Source organism: Anas acuta, chromosome 17, assembly GCF_963932015.1.
Source record: "Anas acuta chromosome 17, bAnaAcu1.1, whole genome shotgun sequence".
In the NCBI taxonomy this organism is placed as follows: domain Eukaryota; kingdom Metazoa; phylum Chordata; class Aves; order Anseriformes; family Anatidae; genus Anas; species Anas acuta.
The window spans coordinates 7,191,662-7,211,841 of record NC_088995.1 but is presented as its reverse complement, the minus strand read 5'-3'; the positions used below and the strand labels follow the sequence as shown (position 1 = coordinate 7,211,841).

Sequence of the window (20,180 nt, the reverse complement as noted above, 5' to 3'; positions counted from 1 at the left end):
AGCTGGCCTTTCCCCCTCGCTCCCTGCTTGGGACACAAGGGCCATGATATGGGATGGACCTACAAACACTACAGGACCTGCCTGCGGGGCCAGGCTTGTGCCAGTGTCCCCCACGGCACCGCTATCAGAGGGGCAGGGAGGGAGCCCCATCTCGTGGGAAATGCTGCAGCAGCATTTCTCTGCAGAAACAGCTCAAGAGTGGGTGCAAAGGGAAAGCTACTGGAGACAGAAAGGGGGACAACACATCTCCCATGGAGCTGGAAGGGGTGGGTTGGAAAATATCCTCCAGCAGAAAGGCCTGCAGCCATCATCACAGATGAGTCAAGGCAGCAAGGCAAGAGAAATGTAAATAGGAGCACATCTGACTTAAAGTTGGGCAGTGTTAGGGATGCTTTTGCCTAAGCTGGTGAGAAAAGCAGTTTGTCAGAAGACAGACCAGGCATTTGAGTGATGCTTACTTGCAAGATTGTTTGTTGTTTGTTTTAAGTAATTACTATACAAAAAAAAAAAAAATTGCCTCCTCATGAGCCACGATGATTTTCCCTTAAGAAATCTTTGATATTCACTATTTCCACCGAGCTCTGCAGAGAAGAGAGCCCTTCTCTGGAAGAGCAGGGCACAGCCAGGGCTGGGGGAGCCACTTTCTAGGAAGAGAGAAGGGCTGGGGAGGAACGTGGCACGGCACTGCCCTCTTTGGGCAAAACCACCCGCTGATTGCAGGCTCGCCACTGCCTTTGGTTCAGATGTTGTGCAGAACTAATTTTCTTTGCATCCTGGTGAACACGAGTGACTTTGTTCCCTCCCTACAATAAGTGTGGGGTAGGAGGTGTACATAGAGAGCTACAGCCTGGCAAATAACAGGCAGCTGTTTGCTCAGGCAGCCTCGCCTGTACTAACAGATGGTCAGGAGATGCTCTCCTCCTCCAAAACTCACCCACCCCGCTCTCTATCCAAGCCATGGGCTCGCCGAGCCTTGCCACCACTGCTGGGGGGTTCTGCTCCTCAGTGGGAGAGTGCCAGCACCGATTCATGCTCCTGGTCTGCATCTCCAGCCCTGGCTGGGAAATGAGACCTAAGCAGAGCAGGGTGGGTGACTGCACGGGTCCCTTTGCCCAGCCCAGCGCTGAAATCCCTGCTGAGGACCGGGGCTGATGGCAGGCAGCTCAGGATGAAAAGCTCAGCAAATCCCAGTGCTGCAAAGGGCAGCTAACTGCGTTATTGGTGATGCAAGAATTGGGAAGAGTCCCCTTCCGTTTCATAGCTCTTCACAGCTCCCCTGGGAAGCAGTTCTGTCTTCCCAGGCGGGACAGCCAGCGTTGAGGACAGGCGCTGGCCTCTCTGCAAGGTTATTTGCTAAAGGAGCCACGGAGCCAGAGGTTTGAGCTCTGCTGCCTGTTTGTATACATGATAAATTGTGGAGCTTTTTTTTTTTTTCCCCTTTATAGGAAAAAGGCTTCGTAACCTGACTGCAAAAACATACGGTAGAAAGAACATCCTGGAGCACGGTGGAAACAAAGAGCAGAGGATGGAAGAGAACAGCAGGTGATTTGGTTGCTGCAGATCTTACCTTCACGTGACCACGCAGAAAAGGATGTGTTAATGGTGGTAGGCAACTGTAAGTGTGGCATGTCCGTATCTGCAAGCATGGGATTTCTCCAAATACCTGTGAAGAAAGAGAAACAGATGAATTCATTGAAAGAATTCCCTCAGGACCTGAAGAAAATAGCTGGGTGGAAGAAATCCGTCCGCCTCCCCCACACAAGCGTGCAACGCAGCAGGGTGCAGCTCAGGAGGCAGGCACGCTGCCAGGGCACTACTGTGCACAAAGAAAACCCTTCAGCCTTTGCTGCGGTGATCAGGGATCCCACCAGGAGACACTTCCCTGCTGGAGGCAGAGGATGCAGCCCCGCAGCCCCCTCGGGTGAGGCAGCAGCTCCTGCAGCATCCACCAGCTGGCCCCGGAGCTAGCAGCCAGCTCTGATGCACCACTCCCAAACCACAGCAGGGACTGGGAGCTGCTGGTTTGTTAAAATCAGCCATTTGGCAGCGCCTGCTTTGAGTAAAGGGAAGAAGCTAGCAGATCTCTCCAAACTGGGAGCCTGTGGGTGCAATTCAAAACCTCTTTTTCCAGCTCTCTGTGTACCCGTGATAAAAACGCATGCATCCATACCCATACAGGACCCAGAACGATGTTTCTGCAGTTTCAGTCAAACTTCTGTGCAGGTAATAATAGCTCAAACGAGCTCTGTGCTAGCCCCTCTCAGCAGCAGGTCCTGCCAGACTTTACAAAGAGGGGGGAGCCACGTGGCTTCTTGCTGCATTTGGATGGAGCCTATTTTTGGGCTCTTTGCTGGCACGCAACGCTGCTGTAAGCGATCACCTCCGAGGTTAATTAGATGAGATGCTTCAGCAAGGTCTCTGGAGGTGCAGGATTTCCTTTTCTCTACATTAAGCCCTTTTATTAACACTTCAATAGATCTTGACATCGCGGTGCCCCTGCTACGTTACCTATCACACCGCTGGCAATAATGGCAGGGCTTCTGCTGGGGATTAGGGGTGAGCTACAGAGAACAGCAAACATCAGAGAAAGCAATAAGAGCAGAACACGTTTAGAAATTGTCGGCTATTGCAGCAGCCCCAGAAGTCACAGCTGTGCTTGTCCCCACTGCAATCAACCCAGCACTGTGAGAACAGCACGAAATATTAAAGGCACCACAGTGCCCAGCGATGTCCCTGGCTCGGAGCCCTGCAAGTGTCACGGGGACTGGAGATGTCTGGAAGCTCCGAGAGCCCTGCAAGAAGAAAAGGACGGCGTTCTCAGTTCAACACGACGTTAGGCGCTTACAAAAATGACTTGGCTTCTCTGCCCCCGAAGCTTGCAGGTGTTTGTTTAACAGCCTGCATAAATTGAGGCTAATCACAGCTCCAGCAGCTGCTGAGGAGTCCGACAGGCGGGAGGACACGGCCCCGTTATCTCGAGTGCAAGCTGAGCAAGCTGCTCCCGAGGGGAGAGCTGATCTATGCAGCCCCAAACGAAGCAGCCGGCCTCTCGCATCCACGGCTTCACGGGGGAGAAGCCGAGGACGGGGGCTGAATGGGATTAGGGCTGAGCAGGGAGGGGATGCTTGGGGCCATGCTGCCAGGGAAACTGCCCTGTGACGAGGGCAGGCTGGGGGCCAGGGCCGGTCTCCCTGGGGTGGAGCAGGCTCACTGCTCAGCCTCATGTCCCTTGGGACCTCGGAGCAGGATGCTGAGGGAGGTGAGCTCCAGAGCCCACCAGGCAGTGAAGCAAACAGGCAGCCCCCCAACATACCTAGCATTATGCAGCCCCCTCCTTCCTGACCTACGGAAAGACACAAATAATGTGTAACAAGCCAACAAAAGCAATTTATCTAAAGCATGCCTCTGTCAGGAGCCCAGACTTCCCCAGAAAGTGGGACAGTTTCCAGAGTGAGCCATTTCCTAAAAAGCAGGGCGGGTTTCCTGGCTTTGCTACACCCTCCTGGCTTCATTCACACATCTTAGCAAGCCGGGGATGAGAGCAGGGCAGGGACTTAGTAGCAGCAGGTCCTGCTGACCGCGTGCTTCTGTCTCACCTTGGGGACCCAGCAGGATGAGGCAGTGTCCCCCAGCCAGTGCCAAGCCCTTCTGGGGGGGCAAAAAGGGCTCTCTCCTTCCGTCAGGACACAGCGCTGCACCCGAGGGCAGGAACACAGCAAGGGGGGGCTCCCAGGGCTCATTTCAGCCACACTCCCAGCAGCCTGACGCAGGTTAGTGGCCGTAGCAGTTCATTCCCTTTTCCTTCCAGCCAGTCCCTATGGCACACCCCAGCTCCTGTCCTTACCTGGGCAACCAGTGTCTCCATGGCTTCCCCCAGGCTAGCACGCCCCAGCAGCTCTGCTCAGTGTGACAAAGCGAGGCCGTTAGCCAAGCACAGGACAGGCTTGGCCATAAAACCCAGGACCGCACATCCCAGAGAGCTCTGCAGGGACAAAAGTCTATGTGAAATCACAAAGCATACATGAAATCTGCCTCCCCACGCGCCCGTACGTCCATCAGCAGAAGGCAGAAGCGATGGACTTGTGCTCCTGGCATGGCAAAGGCTAATGATTTCTGGGCACTCGTAATTGTTTCCGATCAGACTGACATTCACAATGCCTAACCCCGTAACAAGGCCACGGGGAGGCTGCAGTAAAACACTAATCACACGCTCAGCCCTCGCTCATTAGCTAAGCACGGAGCCGGGGCTTCCAGCAGCCAGGACAGGCTGGATCCCGGGGGAAGGAGGCTCACCGAGAGGTGGGGAATGGCTCAGCACCGTTAGGGACCAGCCCAGTTGCTCCCTGTGTTTCAGTTTATGCCAGTCTCGTGCTCCCTTGTTATCCTAAGTGCCTGCCTCAATTACAGGCTTTATTATGCACATGGCTTAAGCTGCTGAAGAACACAGTGCTTAGAGATTTAAAACCCAGCCCTAACGGTGGAAGTACTCATTCCTGCCAAGTACAATGGTCTTCAGAGGAGGATTTTCATTAGCTACCCATCTTTAAAGCCAGGCTCCCTATCACGGTGTTAAGCAGCAGCAGAACTGTGACCACCGATCAGCCTTTTGCTAGGGAAACCTCCCCCCACTGGAGCAGGCAGCGCGCCCCTTGATGGCAGCCAGCTCCTGACTGTGATTTGGTGCAGTTCACCCCGGGTGATTTCAGAGGGTCCCGCAGCCTGAAATCAGCCCTCACACCTCAGAGAGGCAACAGGGACTGGGCTCAGGACACAGCTCGGCTGCAAGCTGTGGAATCAGCTGAGGCTGGGACTGTGCAACTCTCCAGAAAGGGGCTGGAGAAGGAGAGACAGTGAGAAGGGAGTGATGGTAGGTCCCCTACCTCAGAAACAATAAAGACCTGGTCTGTAGACAAGCTGGGAGCTTGGGAGCACCCAGCTGCACCCATCACCCCCTATCCATAAAGCTGGTGCGGGCACTGCTCACCTCCACGGCCACCACTTGCACAGGAGAGCACGCACTGGGCCTGCGGTGCCTCAGCTCCATGATGCTTGGGATGTTCCCTCCCCCTTTTGCTTTAGGAAATGCATAATAAGATCTCGACACAAGCTGTGGAAATTGCATTCCTTTATCTTGCCTGTGCTAAGCCAGGAAGAACACGAGCAACAGCCCGAATACAATTCTCCTCCTGACAGCAAAGGAGTCAGCACCTCCCTTGCCCCTCAGCTCTCCGCTGCAGCTGAATTTCCATTTCTGGAGCTGCCCAGCCTGACCTCTGAGCACAAGCCCCGCAAAGTGCATCAGGGCTCCATTCCTGCTCCTCAGGACAGCCACAGAGAGAAAAGCCAGCAGTGCCCCGACACTGCCTCACGAGGCATCGCCAAGAGGAGGAGGAGGAGGAGGTCAGGCTTAAGGAAGGCAACCAGAAGCCCCTCGGGGAGCATCCTGGCACACTCAGGCTGGGCAGCAGCAGGTCGTGTTTCTCTGTGGATACCTGGACTAGAGCAACAGCTCTCCTCTTTCATTGCAGAGAACCCACACAACAGGCAGGCAGTGGTCCAAGCTCTCTGCTTTCAGGCACTCGAAAAGCCAGGACTCCCACCCACACAAACACACCTGGCTCCCTACTCAGGGGTCTGCGAGCTCCCAGAAATTAGCCTGAATCTCCCTACAGCACGGAGGAGCCTGCAGGAGCCTCCGTAACAAATGGCCCAGCAGAATGCCAGATGGCTAATAAATCCAGCCTGAACACACCACCAGCTCATGGGAGCGCTGAACACTTCCAGTGCCTACAAACAGGCATTATAGACCGAGCTCAACTGGAGATGCTGGCTAAATCCAGTGTTTTGAGCAACTGCTGTATTAGCAGGCTGGGCAAGGCATGCGGTCAGGGAGCCAGGGCCTGCCAGAAGACAAGACAGGGCTATTTTGCAATAAATATGTTGTATATCGTGTATTATCCAGCTCTGCGTGCAACGTCAGGGTTACAGCAGTGCCTCTGGAACCCGAGCAAGACAAATATCTCATTGCAGGTCCTCACTCACCCTGAGGTCACGCTGCCACCAGAGCTCATGAACAGCCTTCTGAGCCCCACGCAAAGGGAACAGGGGCAGCTCCACTTTTCAGGTTGTCCTTGGGAAGCACAAGGTGAAGCCGGTGTTTTGACACTGGATAAGATACCTTTTTCAGACGTTGATCAGTCTCTAACTTTTTTCCCCGAAGAGCCATCTGGGAGACTCTCCTAAAGGCGCAGCTGACCTAGATGACAAGAGACAGCCCGTCAGCATTGCATGACTGCAGGAAACAGGCAAAAGGAAGGGGGCTGACAGAAGGAGAGCTCCTCCATCCCCAAAACAGAGGAGTCTTCTCTCCTTGCTGCTATCCAGCAGTCACAGGTTGTCATAAATGGAGATAAAATAGGACAGGGGACTGCAGCAGTTAAAGCCTCTCCCGTCTTCGTCTAGACGCTCTCCAAGCATGCATCCAAGCCCCTGACAGCTGAGGACTGATGATTACAGAGTGAGCAGGGACAGCTCTGCTCCGATGCCCACCTCACCCTGGAGGAGCTGTCTCCAAGTTGACGGTGCAGCCTGCTTCAGACGAATTGGTCACAGGGATCAGCACGTCAGCAAAGCTCCAGTACAGCACCTCCGGAGCTCTTAGCAACAGCTCATGCTGGAAGGAAAAAAGAAAAAATAGCCTTGAGCCATCACGCTGCAAAGATGCCATCCCTTGTGCTGGCAGCTCAAAGAACGGGCATGTAGTACCTAATTTTCTTTTGGCCCCATTGATTTTCTGCAGCTCTGCCTCCAGATGCACACACACGGGCAGCTTGTTCAGCCTTGCAGGAACACTGGAGGAGGAGGAGGAGGATGTCTCTGTCCCACTGGGAGCAAGTGAGCTGGTCTGAAGAACAGAGACAGCAAAAGGCATTGCAGGACAGCTGGGTTAATGCAGAAGAGGGAACGGGCACAGCCAGGCATTCCCACTCCACCTGGCAGCCACGTTCACGGGATCTCAAGGCTCTCAAATCCTAGGCTGGAAAACAAAGCATGGCAACTGTCAGCACTCACTGCCGTAAATAGGAACATTTTGGAAATAAACTGCATCTTGGAAATTAATGTGTTGCCTCACTGAGGGTTAGCACCTTACATTTGTAAAAAAACAAAAACAAAAAAAACTCTTATGAGTCAACAGAAAAGGAAGGAAGGAAGACATTTACTTGGCTGGAGAGTCCTAATACAGAGCTAGCAGCAGGCAAGAAACCCGAGGAGACTCACTCCTGCCTGGCTCAGGTTGCCCTGCTCCAAAACCCAGGATTTTTATATCCTGGGGTCAGACTAATTTCTCCTGCCATCACAGCAGCAGTGTTGTAAATGGCTTTTAAATGTCAAACTAGCACTTGAGTGCTTCTAAGGCAATGCACAACACGCACCAGGGATTATGAAAAAATCAGGCAGCATTAGTCAAGGCTGGGCCTTAGCACTTTAGCCAGAGATGACTTTGGCATTCAGCATTCACAGCACATGAAGCTCGGTGTTCCTCTACTCCTGAGTGCTGCCAGCTCTTTGGAGAGCCTCACAACTCTGGTGAGAAGCAGGCAGGAGCATGCTTTGGTCACCTGGGAATTTGCAGAGCCTCTGGTGCGACGCTTTGGGAGATCGTTCTGCAGCTGAAGTCCTGCAGCACGCCGTGGATCGCGCGTTCCCAGCAGACTCCTCTGCCACTGTGCTGGCAACTTCGTCCTAGCTCCAGGCTCCCTCGTGCCAAGTCTGCACTCCATCCAGCCCCCAGACAATCTGTCCCCGTGGAGGGAGCAATGTGTTGTCCAGATCCTTTTTTTTTCCCTGGAGCAGAAGTGGACTCATGCCCAATATAAAGCAAATCTGGACCCGTAGCGCTGTGTGACGCTGATATTTCCATCTCTTCCAGGTTATCCCAGACACCCGAGGGTACCCAAAGTGCCTTCACCTCCCAGCCTGTCAATGGGAGTCCAAGAGGCAGGTAACTGGGAGCAAGAGCATCTTCCAACACCTCCAGCGTGCTGGGGCTTTCACCCCCAGCCCTCACCGAGCATCCCTCAGGGCAGGTGGCTGGACACGTTCCCCAGCTCGCTGCCCGTGGCACACGGAACAAGCACTGCTGTGGAGTCGGTGTCCTCATTCCCCCTCCACACACGTGTATCTTGAGGGTTAAAATCAATAATCCTCTCTTCCTCTACCCATATTGTTAACACATCCAGGTAAGCAGGAAAACAGCCCCCTGACAGAGCTGTGTTTTTTCTCTTCACTAACTCCTGAGGGGCTGCTAGGCAGAAACCTTTAATGAATCTGACAGAACTCCTAGCACAGAACAGCTCTACTATTTGATGCAAAGTTTAATTTGATTTCTCACTTGAGTAACTGAGACATCCTTGATATGCTTCCTTCAGCTTCTCCCCAGATGGATGTGCTGCATGTAGTTAACACCAGGAGTCACCTGCATTTCACCCTCTGCCTTTGCTCCACTCTGCTCCTAACACTGACATCCCCCAGTACCTCCTAGGGCCGCAGAGCTCCTGCTCCCATCCAGGTGACCAGCTCTGGTCTTTGGAAAGGGCTTTCCATTCACTCACCCTCCTTTAAGCCAGGGGAAAACTGAGGTTGAATGGTGACAGCAGTGTGACCCCAGACGATGTCGCAGGCAGGGGCTGAGGTAGGAAGCACAGCAAAGTCTCTCAGCTGAGGTCAGGACCAGCAATCTCTGCAGGGCAGCAGTCGTGGGAAGCAGCAATTCCTTCCAGCTTAGGCTGCTGTGTTCCTCCACAGCAGCAGCTCCGTTCCAGAAGCAAGGCTTGCATCTATGCAGCACTTCAGGAACAGCTCAGGTGCAGGGCTTTGAGAACAGAGTAAACGTTGTGATTGCTATCAAGTCTGAGAAGTATGGAGAGGAACATGGTGGTGGTGTAGTTTTTTTTCTCTACTTTTTTTTGTTATCTGTTGACAGGACATGCTGCAATGGCAGCCAGGTGCCCAGGCACCACAGACCTGCTGAACCAGATTCACTCTTGACACAGGAAGACCCTCAGTGTCCCAAAGCCCAGCAGAGCAATGCAGCCCCACACCACGGCTGGACGCAGGCAAAGGTCCCCCCAAGACCCACCACAACCTAGGTTTCTGTCTGGTTCAGAACTCACTTGTAAACCAGCACAAACAACACTGGTTTAACTCAATCTGTTCACCTCCAAAACCTCCGAAGCACAACAGTCGATTTCAGAATCTTAAAGCAAACCGTTAGGGAGTGAAAGACGGATTTGCAGGCATTAAAGCCACAGACCAAGGAGCAAACAGCCACTTTTGATTGAGAAATCAATGCCTGGGGTTTACAACATTTCACACTAAGGAGCAGCAGAGATACCTCATCCCCCCAGGGCAAGGGAGGAGACACTAGAACCTGATGCTTCCAATAGCTAAAGCAGGCTTTGCATACCTTGAGTCTGTGGGGTATGACATGCTTTCAAAAGAGACTGCTCAGATCAAACTGCTCAGAACAGAGTCCGTTTCACACCTCTTTTGGGCAGCTCATGCCCTGGGTACAGCTCAGGCACAACAAGTGACCTCCAGGCCAGCTGTGCTGAGGTCAGGGAGCATCCGAGTGAAGCACCGACCCACCAGATGCCAAGCTGCTGCTAGGCGGCCACGCAGCCCTCGCTGCAAAAAGGTTGTCCTGGAAAGGAAAAAAGATGGCCAGATTTGATTGATCAAGGTGCCAGAGGGAAGGAGCAAGTCATGAAGGAGAAAGGAGGAACAATCCCTGCGCCCGATGGGGGCTTTTACAAGCAAGAGAGACATGCTGACAAATTGCAGCGGACCGCTGGAACCCCTGATTCTTTTAAAAGCACTGCTTTTCTCTCAGCTTTCTTCTCCTTTGTATACTGAAACCCCATCCTCAAAAGCCATCACAATGCCTCCAGAGGGAAAAAATACCCCGGCACAAGGCAGACTTCCCTTTAGGCAAAGTGAATCTGCGTTAGCTGAGCAGAAAGGCTTTCATCTCAAACCCATTCATTTCCAGAGCACTTGACCCAAAAGGAAGCCTCCTTTATTCCTTTAAAAGTCACTTTCTTTACCCAGGTCCCGTGGCCTCAAAAGGGAGCCATTATGCAGCTTTCTGCTCTCACCACTGCCTGTTTGGGGCCCTTTCTCTCCTCCAGCCTGCAGCAGTGGCAGTCCCTGTGCCACGTTCCTCAGCATCCTGAGTGCTGTGCCCCCAGGAGGGCAGGCAGCACCAACACCCTGCTGCAGGAGCTGAACTCAGGGCCCCCCCTGCTCCCCAGAGCCTCCTGTGCCCCTGCCAGGCTCCGCAGACCCCCTTTGCCTGGAGGTGGTGACAAAGCAGGGGGGGTTCACCATTGGGAACAGCCAGATCCGACTGTTTCTGTCCTTCAGCAAGAGCTAACACAGCAGGAATAGCCATTAGCATCTGACTTATTTCCATCGGATGCTGTAAGCAAAAAGTTGTTTTGCATAAGGCACGGACAAGGCTGTAGCTGCAGGGCCTGGGTGACTGTGAACAGCTCAGCAATGCCACCAGATGCGCTAGACAGAAATCAGCTCGTGCAAACCGTGGAGACGGGGCTCGAGGAGATTATTCCTCCTGAGAGAGCTGTGGGAGACTGTCAGAGCTGCCCGAGAAGCTGGCTGTGGTCTGCACCTCCAGCAGCTTGCAAACTGCATGGACCCCGCAGGGGTGTCCCCTTGTGTAGACGTGCACCCACCTCTAGCACAAACAGCTCCAAACACCAGAAGATGTTGCCTAGAGAGGACACAGTTCAGGAAAGTGATTTTATGCTCAGTCAAGTTCTAGCCCATCAAGTCACTGCTTCAGTGCTGAATTTTGCAATACTTGGTGTCCAGCCTAAAGGCCCAGCCTCAGGCCAGGGAAACAACAACAAGATTCTCGGCTCAAAATCAGAATGAATTTCTACCCCTCCAAAATGGGGAGCACAACTTGGACCCCGTTCCCCAAAGCAGTGAAAAAGCACAAGTGCTCCAACACTGGTTGCATGAGATCTCTTAATTCCAGGTGTTGTTTTTTTTGTTTGTTTGAGCAGCACTCTGTGCACATGTTGAGGGATCTGGCTTACTCACTGCACTTGGCCATCCTGGAGGGAGGGAACAGCTGCATCAGGCAGGACTGGCAGCAGAGAAAACTGCACTGGTGGTGATTCCTTAAACTGAAGTGCTCACCGTGCACAGGAAGGTGACAGCCAGCATAAGCTACCTACAAGGCTTTATGGAATAAATCCAACGTGCTTCAATTCATCCAAACCACCTCTGCAGAAGCACTAAAACCTAACAGGAGGGCATTAAGGGGCAGGAAACAGGAGGCAGGAACTCTGAATTGCCTTTCCAGTGAGGATGTGGTCTGCTGGAGGATGTGAGGGCAGCACAGCTATCCTGGCACACCAGCAGTACATCACACAGGAGATGCAGCAGCTCCGGCCCCAGAAGGGGATGGTGTGGGCTGAGCGCCCTGCTGACACAGCCCTGCAGCATCCCCGAGCACGTTCAGAGCAAGTCGCTGCTCAAAGGCAGAGGTGATTTCTGAATCTGCTTGGGTGATTCCTAGCTATTTAAAATTGGGTTGGCCTTTGCTTGCCTTTAGCAACACTTTCAGGGGGCTTTTTTCTTGCTCTTCATTTCCCTCAGCTGACTACCTCTGCAGCCACCCTCTTCTGCACAACCACCCAAAAAGCCAGTGAAAGTCATTAAGGAAAACACTTCCCAAAGCTCGCAGAGATGAACAGGTTCTATGAGACTAATTTTTAGGACAACAGTGGAGGCAGGGAGAGGAAAGCTTAAGACTTCCCATAGCAGAAAAATGGATCTATTAAAGCAGTGGGTGCTATCAGGGAAGTGACCAATTTCTTGCCAACCAGCATAGCCAGACATTTCTTCTAAAACAGATCCGTCTTAGCTTCTCCGGAGCATGACAGCTTTCCCCTCTACCTGCCTGAATTGCAGCAGCCTAGCTTGACAGCTCTAATAGTGCAATTCAGTTTATTGACCTATTAGCTGCCACCTGCTTGGGACGCAGCCACGGCAGATTTGCCATTGTGTAAGCAGCAGAAGCAGCAAACATAAAACCCTAAATAAATTTTCAGAGGCTGTGAGCAGTATAATTAATCATATGGTCTTTCACGAGGCGGCAGCAGCAGCAGGGAAGCAGACAGGGGAGCACAGAAGGCAAAGCTGCAGGAGGAGGACATCAGGGCACCCTTCTGCTGCCTCCCCCCCGCTGCCAAAGACGAGGCACGAGCCAAGAGCTAAGAGGCAAGGCTGGAGCCTAGGTCAAACCCCATTTCACTGCTCACCCGTTTCTTGAACCTGAGCGAGCGACTGTCTCCCACAGCAAGCTTTATTCGTGCACATCCTTGATCAGCAAATAAGCTGCATTCACAGTGTTTGCAGTTTTTAAGTTCAGAATGCTCCAAGTCCGCTTCCCGTTGTGCTGAACTTGCATCTCCTCCTTTCCCCCGTGACCTCTGAATCTGGCACAGAGCAGCCAGCACAGAGTGAGAGCAGAAAACAGACATCAGAGAAAGAAACAGAAGGGAAAGCTTTCGGCACCCTGAACTTGGTTCCTTCCAGCTCCTCAGTTGGCAAACGCACAGAGCTTGTATCTTCCTCGCTGCCTGGATCTCGCTGCCTGGATCTCGCTGCGATCTCGCCTTTTCTGCTCCCCTGCCAGTGCACCGTTTTGGGATGCTGCTTCCTGCTGCCCACCCCATGGCTAAATTGCTCCACAAAGGTGCACACACAGGCGGCTGGTTGGAAAAAGAAATAGGAGGCCCTAAATCTTCCTGAGTTTAGGACATGGCACATCTCTGCCCCAAGACCTCCTGCCGTGCTACCTGACAGCACTGCTCTCCCTAGACACCCTGCCCTTAAGCTCATCAGCAGAAGCAAACAGAATAGCGTGGCTCTGAGAGAAACCTCCTATGATATCCACTTTCAAAAGCCATCAGGGACTCTTGGTGACACTTGGACTCATCAGGATCCCAGAAGTGACAAGTTAGGAGCCAGCAGTACCTTTCTGAAGGGTGATGACAGACAGCTTGGCTAAGCTCTCTGCCCCTCCTGCCTTGCATCTTCCCTAATCCAAGCTGGGTGGTCAACACAAGGTCCTTGTACTGCAGACAGAGGTCCTGATCTGTGAAGACAGAGATGAGAAATTAAGTTTTTATTTCCAGCCACTGAAGTGGAGCCAGGCCCTGAGCTCCAAGATCAGCCCATCTCAGAGACACATCTCTTCTTCCACCCTTACTTCAACCCACTGCCTGCTCACTGGGTGGCTGGCATCCCTCCCGCTCTGAGCGGCTGCTGTTTCTCTAAGCAACATCGATGCGCTGCTGAGCAAGAGCCCCCCTCAAAGTGGGGGTAAAAAAAAAAAAAAAAAAAAAAAAGAAAGATATTCCAGCCTTTGAGCCACACTTTTAATATCTTTTTTTTTTTTTCCCTGCCAGAAGAAAGTAAATTCCTTATGCCAGCTGGGCTGCAATCTCACCACCACATATCTCTGCTTCAGCCCTGGCTGCCAGCCCCTCTGCACAGATGGCAAACGCGAGGCTCGTATTCCCTCCACGCCACCCCTTCTGCTTCTGCAGCCCTCGGCGCTGGCCAGGCAGCACGGTGGGCACCAGGCACTGAAGGGCAGACAGAGCTGGGCCGACCACCCACGAAAAAAAACAAAATTCAAGACAGATCCAAGCGCTGTGGATGCCTTGGCAGAGCTGCTCTGGTGGCTGGTAGCGCAGTGGCAGCACCTCACTGGCACCACGAGGAGGAATTGCAGGTTTAATGTGGCAGCGCCCTGGGCACCTCTGTTCATGGTGAGAATCAAAAGAAAGGGACCTGGAGGCCCAGGACTGCCTCACCAAACTGAGCTGGAGAGTGTCAGATGCTGCATGGCACGGCAGGGAAGGGAGCAGGTTGTTTGGGGATGGTGACAGATCAGCAGCCACCAGGTCACACTGCCTGGCTCTGGCTGTTGCATGCGGGCAGCTGAATGGCATCTGTCAGTCGCCGCCCTCAAGCTGTGTCTCGAAGCCAGCTGCCATCCCACTCCCACCCAAACCATCCATCAAGCATCGTCTGTGTCAAGCTAGTTTTTATTTTAAACCTAACGTCTGTAAAGTGTTTTGCCTTTAAATTATTCTGCAGACTCACTCAGTTAAACAGCATTTCCCAGTCTAGACAGAACAATCTTGTTGTCAGTGAAACAGATTCACCCTGACATCCCCACGGTGCGTGGTGATGCGGTTGCTATTTTGGAAAAACAGAAAGAGCTAAAAGCTTTTTCTCTTACGGTTTTGAAATGATTCCTGTCCACTCAACTTCAAACAAACACCTCAATAAATGATCCAGCCGTGTTTGATCTCTATTAGGAAGCCACATGGATGGAGAAAGGGGAAACAGTTTGGCATCTGTGTGATCCGACATCTGAGTGCTTCCTGCAAGATGCCTGCCCACCTGAAAGGGAGGAATTCCCTCTCCTGCTCTGGCTTTCCAAGCTGACTGCTTTGGCTCTTGTCTCCAGACTGCAGGCTGAGGAGTGCATTTTGGAGCCCTCAGGTCCCCCCAGTGTGATACCAAAGACTCCGCTCCCAAGCAGGGACTTGCCTGATTCTCCGTGGCTGTGGGGCGAGCCGCAGGTGACTGGCATGAAGATGCAACCGAAGCATCAGCAGCCTGAAAGAGATATCAAACCAAGTCAAAATACATCCTGCACGTCAGCTTTGCCCCCATGCCTCCTCTTGTCAGTGCATGAGAAGTGACAAACGCTTCCTTTACGTTATAATTAAAAAAAGAATTTCCCCCCTCATGAAAAATCTGCACAAAGGAAAAGGTAAAGCAGGCAGAGCGTTTGACAGCACTTCACGTGTAGTCAGCTCTGCTGTAGCCTGCGGAGCTGTGAGAGTGAAAACAGCCTGATCAAACCAAAAATAATGTTTTCCCCTTTTGCTCTGTCAGTGACAAATCCTTGATGCCTGCAGTGAGAATAACGTATACCAGCTGGGGAGCTTTCATCTTGCCGTAACACAGCTACCTGCCCAACCTGGCACAGCGGTGGGGGAAACGCATTGAGATATTACCCAGCATCAGATTCACTGCAAGCACCAATCCTGATGTCTTCAACTGGCTTGAGAGGATCCCAAAGCCACAGGGTCCACCTTCAAACCTGATGCTACATTAAGCAGTCCCTCTGCTCTTGGCCTTCAGCCGATCCGATCACTGCAGAAGCCATCAGCACGTGAGAGGCTGTTCTGCGAGAGCCCCAAAAGCAACAACTAAGCAAAGCAATTCACATTTCAACGCACGTGGCATCAAGGTTGCGAAATTCTCCCATCCCAAAGTGCTCCCAGCAGAGCCTCTGGGTAGACCTGAGCTCCCTTTTCTGCCAGAGGTGCCAGCACCTGCAGACAACAGGCTGAGAGCTCTCTCAAGCTCACCCAGGTGAGACAGGTAGGCTACAAATGCAGCACAGCCATGTTCAGGTGTGTTTTCAAGCACAAACAGTGGGATGGAGATGTGGACACCAGCCCTTTGAGGTGGCCAGGGCTCCTCCATCGCACACAAACCAGCTCACCTCTCCCAAACAGCTGCTCGGGATGGAAGCAGCAATTGCTGGTCCCCCAGCTCTGGGGCAAAACCTTCTCACTGAACTAACGAGCTGGCAAAATAAAATATAAATGCCTCAGGAGACACGAGGCATTTAGCAAGTCCTGGGCCAGCAGAGCCTACTTCATCATGGAGCTAGTGGTTGCACATCAGAGCACTGTACCTGCTCCATCTTGTGACACTTGTGTTGGAAGGGTTTGATGACTCCCAAGAAATGCTGAGCCAAGAAGCTTTTAGGAACTACTGAACTGCCTTTTGAAGAGGCAGGAGATGCATGTACCTAATCCAGTCTTAAAACTAATGATTTAATTTACCTTATGTGTACCAAGCCAGCATTAATGAGCATCTCCCAGTAGTATAACATTGGAATGTTTTATCTGGAGATTATGCTGATTAAATCATCAGGTGCCGTAATCTTCCCTTCTCCTCTCAATAAGAGGAGTAAAAAAAACCTTAAAATATAGACATAGCCCTCTAAGCCACAGCAGGGAACTGCACATTCGAGCACTCTCCTCACTCGGCAGAGCATGCCCATGAGGCTCCCCATCCTGGAAGAAGCTGTTCTGGCTGGTACAGTGCTCGGAGGGAAAATGAAGGCACTTGTTCAGAACTGAAGAGAAGCCAGGAGACAGAGGAGGAGCTTCGAGGTAGTCCAGGTGCTACACTGGATGCACGGCTGCTGCCTGAGGCCACTGGGTCACTTGCTGATGGGACAGGAGATGAGGATGGCCCTTTCAGGGCTAACAGTTCCTTTGGTTGAATGCACAAGGTAGCCAAGCTTCCCAGAGCTCCTTCAGAAGATCTCTGCATCCCTCAGCCCTCCTCCTTGCTCCACTCCTCAAGGAGCTGCACTGCTCCGAGCGTGAGGCTGGTGGGCACCATCCACAAAGCAGACACCTCCCTCCACCTGCCCCCAACACCTGCCTTTTCACCAAGGTTTCGCTCTGCAAGCATCACTGAGGAAACGCAATGGGAGCTCCTGAGGCTATAAATCTGCTTCCAGAACACCAGACACTGAGGCCGCCGGTCATGCAAGCTGCAAATCCAAGTGGCTTAGACTCCTCGTGCAGGTAGACAACACCTTAGCAGAGGGGAATAAAAAGAGAAGCCTGCTGAAAACATCTCCATTCCACCTCTCTCATCTTCCCATTTCTGCCTGCGCCACCTCTTGCTGTACACCGAAGCGAAGGAACAAACCTCCTACACCCTGACGAGTCAACGAGACCTACCTTGACTTCTTCAAACAGTTATCGCCTGCTGACAGTGGGTTTTCAGACCCAGCCTTTGGGACCCGATTGCAAACACTTTCCGGCAGCTCTCTGCCACGTAATCATGTTTGGGTACTTCACATCTAACGGCTTTGTCTGCTGCCTGCTTGGATTGCATGCAGAGTGCTCCAGAGCCCTTGGGCACGGCACTTCAGAAACAGAACACCTTTTATTTAAAGCCAATTCAAAACCGCAGCAGTGAGTTTGAAAGCTTCCCTGGAGAATGACAAAGGATCTCGTTAAGCTTATGGCAGAAGAGGAGGGGTCCAAGGCCAAAACAAGACCCTACAACAGAAAGCTCCCTCTGCAAAAGCAAACTCCAAACATGGCTTATACTGACCTCTGGCACAAACAGGTCTCGAGTAGGCAATCCGTATCTACAGGTCCAAACCTCAGTTTGATCAATATTGACTCGCCCTTCCAGCCAGTCGTTACGCAAGTCAGCGTTGGTGTTTATGAAGTGAGTGGATTTTGTGAAAGGAGGGTGCTCAGCAGCTGTCGTTAGATTTGCTTATTTGGAAGTTGGGTCAAATAGCAAGCTTTTGCCAGCAGTTCTGAATGTGGGCTGCAACCACCACATTCCCTGTCTCACTCTCCTCATAAATACAATAATTATTCCGCTGTTGTAAAAGCTTTGAAGCCTTCAGAACAGAGAAGCATTATCTGGAAGTTTGATACCAAAATGAAGTTTTCAAGAGGAACTCCATCCCACTAACACCAGCCCATGGCTTGTGCAGAAAACACAGCTCCAACCCTGTCCAGACGAGGAAAAAACTGGTATGGTGCAAAAGGATCCACACTTACAGGCTCTGTAAGGAGGCATTTTCTCAGCAAGAGTTCTTCTGACAGACAAGAGAAGGAATGTTCTGACTTGCAGCTCCACAGATCTGCAAGCTGTAAGAATTCTCCCTTTGTGAAAATTATTATTATTCACTCCCATGGCCCTGTGAGCCTGCATGACGACTCACAAAGCAGAGGATGGATGCGTTTCCTTCACGGAATACCTTTCAAATCACAGCTCTGACCCAGAGCCTTTCTCACCTAGGAGCAAATCATCATCTTACCATACAAAACTGGACTTCCCCAGTACGATTTAAGTGGAAAAATGTCAACTCAGAACAATTCTTCACATCCTTCTGACGTCATTTTACAGTAGGAATAACCTGTTCTGGCCCTCTCTCTCTCTGTAATTGTCTCTGCCTTTCCGGTGTGAATAGCATTTCCCTTCTGGCCTTTTAGTTCAATTAACGTGGGCCCCCAAAAGGCTCAGGACTTCATCGCTTCTAAATGAAACGCCTTCAACCTCTAACGCCACTTGTCCTTGGCAGGACCCTTGTTCCAGACAACCTTGACATTTTGACAGCATCTTTACATTCACTTTCCCTGAGCAAATGCACGCTACACTGTTGAATTTTTGGAGTGGAGAGAAAATCTTTCTCTGAGTAAACATCTACACACTGCATGGAATTGCATGTCAAGCCACTCAATAAAACCACCTGGCCTGCCAGGAAGAAGCTTGATAAATCTTTGGTACAGATGCCTTCTCCCCCCTCCTTTAAATCCTGTACACAGTCCTCAAAATCTAGAGGAAGGTTTCCAAACTCACTGATCATCCTCCTTATCCTGCCAGCACCACGTCCACTTGTGCTTCACCCTCACCACTCAGACAGCTGTCTTTGGAAACAAGGACCTGGAGAACACACACGGAAAAGCATTACAAAAAGCCACAGAGGTTGCTTTCCCTCTACCAGAGCTTGAAGGATGTCGTGGTAGAGAGAGCGAGTGCTGTCTGCAAGCACCACCATTTTCACGTCTTCTCTTCTTAAACCAGCAGACAGCCCTGCAGGTATGACAGACCCGGGGATGACGTTTGCCACCTTGGTGACAGAGGCCACCAGCGCCGTGTCACTCTGCTACTGCTCACTCGCAGCCGCTCATTCTCTCCTAAGGAGAAAAGTCAGTTGAGGGACTTACTCTTACTTCACTCCCGACAGCCAAGGTGTCTGATTTATTATTATTTTTTTTAAATATATTCCTCCTCTCCCCAGGCTGGAGGCAGAAAACCTTCACAGCAAATCAAAGGCCACAGATGTCAGGCTACTTTTCTTCTCCTTTACCTACGTAATGCCACGGACAGCCAGAGGCAGAAAGCTGCTGGTCCTCAGCAAGATGGATTTCCTTGTCTCTAACCAGTTCGTTCCAGCTTGGAGGGAGAGATCCTCCTTTTAGCATCACATTACGTGGGGCTCACGCTCAGGTCCCTTCTGCGTCACACGAAATCCTCCTCTTCTGCTAGCATCTCTGCAGATCCTGTTGTTAAATACAACATCCTGCACTAGCGAGAGATTAATTATCCTCTGTGAGTTACCATCTGTCAGCTGATCCCATTAACAAACCATTCCCATGTTTTCCACCTACTGCAAAGGAAAAAAAACGCTCACAGTTCAGGCTTTTTTTTAACTTAGGAATTGCAATCAGCTTCTTATAGCCAACTGCCAAAGGCCAGCTGATTAATGGTAACTAACCACACAGAAATGTGGTCTCCTGCTCCGGACTGAGCCTATCCAGCTGGACAGAGACAAGAGGGTAATGCTGGAGATTACATGCTGAGAGGTACAGGTGAAGTTCTGACATAGCCGAAACCCTACAACAAAGCCCTACAGAAGATTAAGTTGCCCTAAGACCCGGAACAGAAGCTAAGCTAAGGAAGCAGAAGGGGACCCCTAGCTGGGTCCCAGACACAGCTCAGTCTTCAGCAAACCACTCCTGTGCCTCTGCTTCCCCACCTGAGCAATCACACGTCCTCTTCTACTGCTTTCCGTGGAAACCTTTGAGATTTGCATATCAAAAATACTATATGGGGAATATCACTGCCAGGACAGACAGCAGCATGCGCTGGATACTCTTCACAGCACTGACCATGCAGGAAAGCAGGATGCTCTGGCACTGACGCTAGCTTCTCCTACCTGTCTTGCTCAGTAGCTATCAAGATTGCCACAGCAACAGGAAGACAGAGGAGAAAACTATTTCACTGGAATGTATTCGGTTGCTTTTTAGTGGATTGACATAAGAGTTCGTTTATAAATACATCAAGAGCATGTCAGTGTGAAATTGGAAATGAGAGTGGATGGCAGCACTGTGAGCAAAGTACACGGGGTGAGAAGATTAAACACACAGGTTAACCCGAACGAGTTACAGACTGAGACCTGGGGGAGAATGCAGAAGCTCAGCTCTCATCAACTCCACTGATTA

The 20,180-nt window shown here is 51.6% G+C and overlaps 1 protein-coding gene and 1 long non-coding RNA gene across 2 annotated transcripts in view; both read right to left on the bottom strand.

Moving 5' to 3' along the window:
- The window catches only part of SRRM4 (serine/arginine repetitive matrix 4), a 66,727-nt gene extending 58,879 nt beyond the window's left edge, over positions 1-7,848 (bottom strand). The window contains exons 1-5 of the mRNA XM_068653794.1: positions 7,620-7,848; positions 6,766-6,904; positions 6,550-6,673; positions 6,043-6,256; positions 1,568-3,982 (exon numbers count right to left, since the gene is read on the bottom strand). The gene's annotated coding sequence lies outside the window, so the exon portion shown is untranslated. The remainder of the gene's footprint in view (positions 1-1,567; positions 3,983-6,042; positions 6,257-6,549; positions 6,674-6,765; positions 6,905-7,619) is intronic.
- Positions 7,849-8,617: 769 nt separating this feature from the next.
- Positions 8,618-16,089, bottom strand: LOC137841186 (uncharacterized). Its single transcript, XR_011088477.1, has 4 exons — positions 14,662-16,089; positions 13,072-13,192; positions 9,467-9,703; positions 8,618-8,872 (listed from the first exon to the last, which is right to left on the bottom strand). It is a non-coding gene; the product is annotated as an uncharacterized lncRNA (long non-coding RNA).
- Positions 16,090-20,180: the final 4,091 nt, after the last annotated feature.